This window comes from Giraffa tippelskirchi, chromosome 3 (assembly GCF_054371585.1).
Source record: "Giraffa tippelskirchi isolate mGirTip1 chromosome 3, T2T-mGirTip1v1.2.pri, whole genome shotgun sequence".
NCBI lineage: Eukaryota > Metazoa > Chordata > Mammalia > Artiodactyla > Giraffidae > Giraffa > Giraffa tippelskirchi.
This window is the reverse complement of record NC_137277.1, coordinates 184,285,030-184,291,808: the sequence shown is the minus strand read 5'-3', so window position 1 is coordinate 184,291,808 and position 6,779 is coordinate 184,285,030.

Genomic DNA, 6,779 nt, shown 5'->3' with positions numbered 1-6,779 from the left:
CACGGAGTAGGACATGACTGAAGTGACTTAGCACACACAAACGCTTGTGAAAAGCAGCGTAACTAAAATCAGTCCTTAAATTTTATTTGTTGACATAGTCAAGTTTCTAGAACACTTCCTAACATATAATAGGTGCTCAATATAGCTTTCTAAATGAAATTTCTAATTGAGCTGTTGATATTTCTCTGGATGGGCCATCACATGTGTCTCTTGGGAATCCAAGAGTCTGATTTGACTACTTTGTTTTCTCAAGAGGCCTCCTGGAAATCACACCAAAGTGAATTTTGTGAAGCCTGCACATTAAACAGCCCTTCCAAACTCAGTGGAAGTCTTGTCATGATATGATTGCAATCAGAAATCATATGAGCTTTATTGAGATATAATTCTCATACCATAAAATTCACTTTTTAAAGTGCACAATTTAGTGGGTTTTGGCATATTCACAGGATTGTGCAACCATCAACCATAATATAATTTTAGAACATTTTCATCATCCCAAAAGGAGACCTCATAACCATCAGCAGTCATTCCCCATCACTCCCTCTCCCATCCACCCAGCCCCTGGCAAAACCACTAACCTACTTTCTGGCTTTATGGATTTGCCTGTTCTGGACATTTCATATAAATGGAGTCATATAACGTGTATGGTCTTTTGTGTCTGACTTGTGTCAGTTAGCAAATGTTTTCAAGATTCATCCATGTTGCAGCTGGTATCAGTATTTCATTCCTTTTTTTAAATTTTTGTTTATTAATATTTATTATTTGTGACTGTACTGGGTCTTCGCTGCTGCACAGGCTACTCTTTAGTTGTGGTGCACGGGCTTCTCATTGCAGTGGCTTCTCTGGTTGTGGAGCATGAATTCTAGGGTGCTCGGGCTTCAGTAGCTGTGGCACATGGGCTTAGTTGCTCTGTGGCATGTGGGATCTTCCCAGATCAGGGATCAAACCTGTGTCTCCTGCATTGACCGGTGAATTTCTTACCACTGAGCCACCAGGGAAGCCCTTCATGCCTTTTTATTGCTGAATAATATTCCATTGTGTGGACATGCAACATTTTCTTTATGCATTCATCAATTGATTGCTTCCACTTCAGGGCTATTAAAAAGAATGCTGCTACAAACATTTGCTTACAAGTTTTTGTGTGGCAAAATATCTTCATTTCTTTTGGGTACATACTCAGGGGTAAGAATTTTTGGGTCATATGGTAGCTCTCTGTTTAACCTTTTGAGGAACTTTCAGACTGTTTCTCAAAGCAGCTACCCCATTTTATATTCCCACCAGTATGCAATGTATGGAGAGTTCCAATTTCTCCATGTCCTCACCAACACTTGTCATTATGTCTTTCTGATTATAGCTAGTCAATGTGAAGTGTATTTCATTGTAGTTTACTTTGCATTTCCCTGAGGGCTAATGGTTTTGAATGTCTATTCTGTGTGTTTATTGGCCATTTGTACAGCCCCTTTAGAAAAATGTACAGACATAAATTTGATCTTATTTATATAGGCTAATTTTGCCTGGGGGCTTCCCTGATAGCTCAGTTGGTAAAGAATCTGCCTACAATGCTAGAGACCCTGGTTTGATTCCTGGGTCGGGAAGATTCCCTGGAGAAGGAATAGGTTACCCATTCCAGTATTCTTGGGCTTCCCTTGTGGCTCAGTTCAGTTCTGTTCAGTCACTCAGTCGTGTCTGACTCTTTGCGACCCCATGAATTGCAGCACACCAGGCCTCTCTGTCCATCACTAACTCCCAGAGTCTACCCAAACCCATGTCCATCGAGTCAGTGATGCCATCCAACCATCTCATCCTCTGTCGTCCCCTTCTCCTCCTGCCCCCAATCCTACCCAGCATTAGGGTCTTTTCCAATGAGTCAACTCTTCGCATCAGGTGGCCAAAGTATTGGAGTTTCAGCTTCAACATCAGTCCTTCCAATGAACACCCAGGATTGATCTCCTTTAGGATGGATTGATTGGATCTCCTTGCAGTCCAAGGGACTCTCAAGAGTCTTCTCCAACACCACAGTTCAAAAGCATCAATTCTGCGGCACTCAGCTTTCTTCACCGTCCAACTCTCACATCCATACATGACCACTGGAAAAACCATAGCCTTGACTAGATGGACTTTTGTTGTCAAAGTAATGTCTCTGCTTTTAAATATGCTATCTAGGTTCAGTGGGTAAAAATTTTGCTGAAAATTTTTGTAAGCCTGGATTATGGAACCAAAATTCGTTTTTCCCTAATAATAAACAAAGTATTATAAAAAAAACTGATTAACTCACACACCATTTAGAATACATGTATCTAAAACAAAGGAAAAGATCATTGTTTTCTCAGCCACTAAAGTCCCATCTCTTAGCATGTCTGGCAAAAACAAAAAAAAGAGAGAGAGAGAGAGAGAGAAAATCAGTCTAATAGAGCAAAATTACAATCAGAATTAGTGAAATGTTTAAATTCAAAATGGCTTTTAGAATTCCCTTTTCTTCTTTTAATTACATGTAGTAACAGAAACTAGTTTACTGAGTACTTTAAAATTACAACTTTTCCCACTTTTTAATTTATCTACTAATAAGTTCATTATAAGTTGCTGTATGTCAAGCATTATACTTGTTTATTTAAACTTCACCAGAACCCTATGAGGTAAGTAGCCTGTATTAGTTAGCTATTCAATTCAGTTCAGTTGCTCAGTCATGTCCGACTCTTTGCGACCCCGTGGATTGCAGCACACCAGGCTTCCCTGTCCATCACCAACTCCTGGAGCTTGCTCAAATTCATGTCCATTGAGTTGGTGATGCCATCCAACCATCTCATCCTCTGTCATCCCCTTCTCCTCTTGCCTTCAATCTTTCCCAGCATCAGGGCCTTTTCTAATGGCCAAAGTATTGGAGCTTCAGCTTCAGCATTAGTTAGCTATGCTGTGTAACAAATCATCCCAAAACTTGGTGGCTTAAAACACTGCCACAATTAATTATCTCTCACAGTTTCTGTGGACAAGACATGGGCAGGATGGCTTGACTCTGCTATACAACATCTGGGCCTCAATGGGAAGACTCGAAGGCTGGGGATTGAAATAGCCAATATCACTCCAATGTCTGGCAATTGATGCTGGCTGTTGATTAAGACCTTCACAAGGTCTATGCATGTTCTTCTAGACACGGTGACTGGATTCCTGAGAGAGAACCAGGTGGAAGCCATATTGCCTCTGTGATTGAACCTCCGAAGCCACTCAGCATCACTTCCATCACAGTTACAAAGGTCCTCCCAAGTTCAAGGAGAAGAAACACAGTCCCTCCTGGTTGTGGATTGCAGTATGCAACCATGGTGCTTTCTTTCATGTGTCAGTTGGACTGGCCCACTTTCTTTCTGAGTGTGTCTGTGAGGATGTTTCCAGATAAGATTCATGTTTGAATCAGTGGACTCAGTAAAGCAGATTGCCCTCCCCAGTGTGGGTGGGGTCATGCAACCTGCAATCTACTGGAGGCCTGAATAGAACAAAAAGAGAAGGAAGGGAGGATCCATCCTCTTCCATCCTGCCTGTTGAGATGAGATATCAGTCTCTTCTTGCCCTTGGACTAGAACTCGCACCTTTGACTCCCCTGGTTCGCAGGCCTTCAAACTTGGACTGAATTTTACCACTGACCTTCCTGGGTCTCCAGCTTGCAGATAGAAGATCATAGGACTTCTCAGCCTCCAAAATCACGTGAGCCAGTTTCTCATAATACATCCATCTATATGGAGAAATTTATACAGAGATTGTACACATGTGCATAAAACTACATATACATGTTGGTTCTGTTTCTCTAATACATATACCCTAACAAAATTCATGTGTGGAAGTCTTAATCCCCATGCCTCAGCCTGTGACCTTATTTGGAAATGGGGTCTTTACAGAGCTAATCAAGTTAAAATGAAATCATTAAGGTGGGCCCTTTTTCAAATGAGTGGTATCCTTATAAAATGGGGAAATTTGAAGACAGTTAACTCACACCAGGAGAACACCACATGAAGATGAAGAAATCAGAGTGATGTTGCTACATGCCAAGACATGCCAAAGATTGCCAGAAAACCCCTCAGAGCTAGCAAAGAGGCAGGCAGGAGATTCTCCTTCACAGATCTCAGACGGCAACAACCCTGCCAACCCCTGGATCTCAGACATCCAGCCTCCAGAACTGAGAGACCATAAGGGTCTGTGGTTCAAGTCACCCGGTTTGTGGTACTGTCAGCCCATATCCTCGGATGCAGAATGCACAGATATGGAGGGCCAAGTCTGGGACTTGAGAACATCCTCAAATTTTGGTGTCATGGAGGCTCCTAGAATCAATCCCCTGCAGATACCCAAGGGCAACTGTGCTTTATCAGAGCAGAGCTAGGAAGCTAACTTCCGCCTCATGATGGAGGATCATCAACATCAAATTGTAGGAAGAGCATGCAGAAAGGGTAGTTAGGGGTACGGCCATCTTTGGAAATTACAACCTGCCACAGCCCATCCCCTCACCAACAAAAATTCACCTCCCTCCCACATGCAAAATGTACTGGTCCCCTCCTGCCAACCACCAAACCTCATCCCATTACAGCATTAGCTTAAAGTCCAGGATCTCATCTCTAAATCAGATTCAGAAGGAACCAAGGCTTCTGGAGTACAGTCAAGGAGCACAGCTCCTCTGGATCTGAAGAGTCATCAATTAAAGAGGCCAGTTATCTACCCGCCCCCAGGGGCCACATGCAGTGGGGGAACAGCTCATGGACATGTTCTCCTTTCAAAGTCATCCCCATTCTCCGAAGAGCCTGAAACCATCAGCTCTAAAGCACCATCAAAGATCTCGCCTAAGGGACTTCCCTGGTGGGCCAGTGGTTAAGAATCCCCTTCCCAGTGCAGGGGATGTGGGTTCAATCCCTGATCGGGGAAACTGAGATTTCACATGCTGTGGAGCAACTAAGCTGGTGAGCCACAATTAGAAAGTCCGTGTGCAGCAACAGAAGACCTGGCCTGGTTCACCGAAGGTACCACGTGCTGCAACTAAGATCCGACACAGCCAAATAGATCAAAATTTTAAAAAGATCTCTCTCAGATTGTTTTCTTCCCTCATGTCCTCTCTCCTTACAGAATTAGATGATTTCAGAGTTGGAAGGGGATTTAAAGTTTAAGCCAGCCCTGCACACAGCCTGGACAAATCTCACTCTAGACACGATGTTGGCCTAAGAGAGTCAGACCCTGAAAACTAGATACTGTATGATTCCATCTGTGGGAAGTTCAAAACTGGCAAACTAATCAGAGGTAATAGAGGTCAGAATAATGGTTAACTTTGGGGGATGGTTTGACAGCAAAAGATTATGAGGGATCCCTCTAGGCTTGATCTGTTTAGTAGTTGCACAGGTTTATAAGTCTGTAAAAATTCATCTTATGATTGGGCACTTTATGTAAGTTATAACTCGGTTTTTTTAAAAAGAGATTTAAGTTAGTTCTGTGGCTTCCATAATCAGGGATTTCATAAACTAATCAAATTCCATACTTCTCTCTGCACCTTCCAACTGGAAGAAGTAATTTTCTAAATTACTATGGATTAATGTTCTATCTAGGGAAAGGCTGAATGTTTGCTTCTTGGGTTTAAAAAAATACGACTGATTTTGAAGCTGTGTTCCTCAGATCCCACAAGAGAGCGTTAAACAGTGGCTGTGATCTCTCCAAAAGGCTGTTTAACCGTCCCTGCTTTCCTTCCCCACCACTTTCTGTTGTCAGGCTCTGTTCCTTCAAGGCCCCACACAGGCGCCTAAGCAACAGATGAGAGCTAGACCGCTCATTAATAAGAATGAGAAATGCCAAAGCAGGATTTTGTAAAAATGGTGGTATATTTTAGGTGTTTTACTTTCACATACATGCGGTGAATGATATTCTAGAACACCCCACACAGTGTAGAGCATTTCTGAGATTGTTAGTTCTTTTCTGCATCTTTCCCCAAGGGGTCACTTCCAGCCAAAGAAACACACGCCTGCCCCTCCCGGCACACACCATGGACATACACCCCACGCACCAGCAGGAACACGTGCAGGTCTCAGCCAGCTGAGGTGGTGTCAACATCTCCCCGTTTCTCATGGTCCCGCCAGCCTGTTGAGCTCCCAACAGCCTGGAGATTTCCAAATGAAAATCCGACAACCTCATCCACAAAAACAGGACTGGATCCAAAGCTAAACTATTCATTCAAAACATGAACATTTTATAGATAAGGAATTTTTTTTCTTTTTATTTTAATGATTTGATCTTAAGTGCTGGTTCCACTGGGGCTTCCCAGGTGGCGCTAGTGGCAAAGACCCTGCCTGCCAATGCAGGAGACATAAGAGATGTGGGTTCGATCCCTGGGTTGGAAAGATCCCCTGGAGGAGCAGGGCATGGCAACCCACAAGTATTCTCGCCTGGAGAATCCCATGGACAGAGAAGCCTGGTGTGGGCTACAGTCCACGGGCTCGCAAAGAGTTCAGTTCAGTTCAGTCGCTCAGTCGTGTCTGACTCTCTGCAACCCCATGAATTGCAGCACGCCAGGCCTCTCTGTCCATCACCAACTCCCGGAGTCTACCCAAACCCATGTTCATCGAGTCGGTGATGCCATCCAACCATCTCATCCTCTGTCGTCCCCTTCTCCTCCCGCCCCCAATCCTACCCAGCATTAGGGTCTTTTCCAATGAGTCAACCCTTCGCATGAGGTGGCCAAAGTATTGGAGTTTCAGCTTCAACATCAGACCTTCCAATGAACACCCAGGATTGATCTCTTTTAGGATGGATTGATTGGCAAA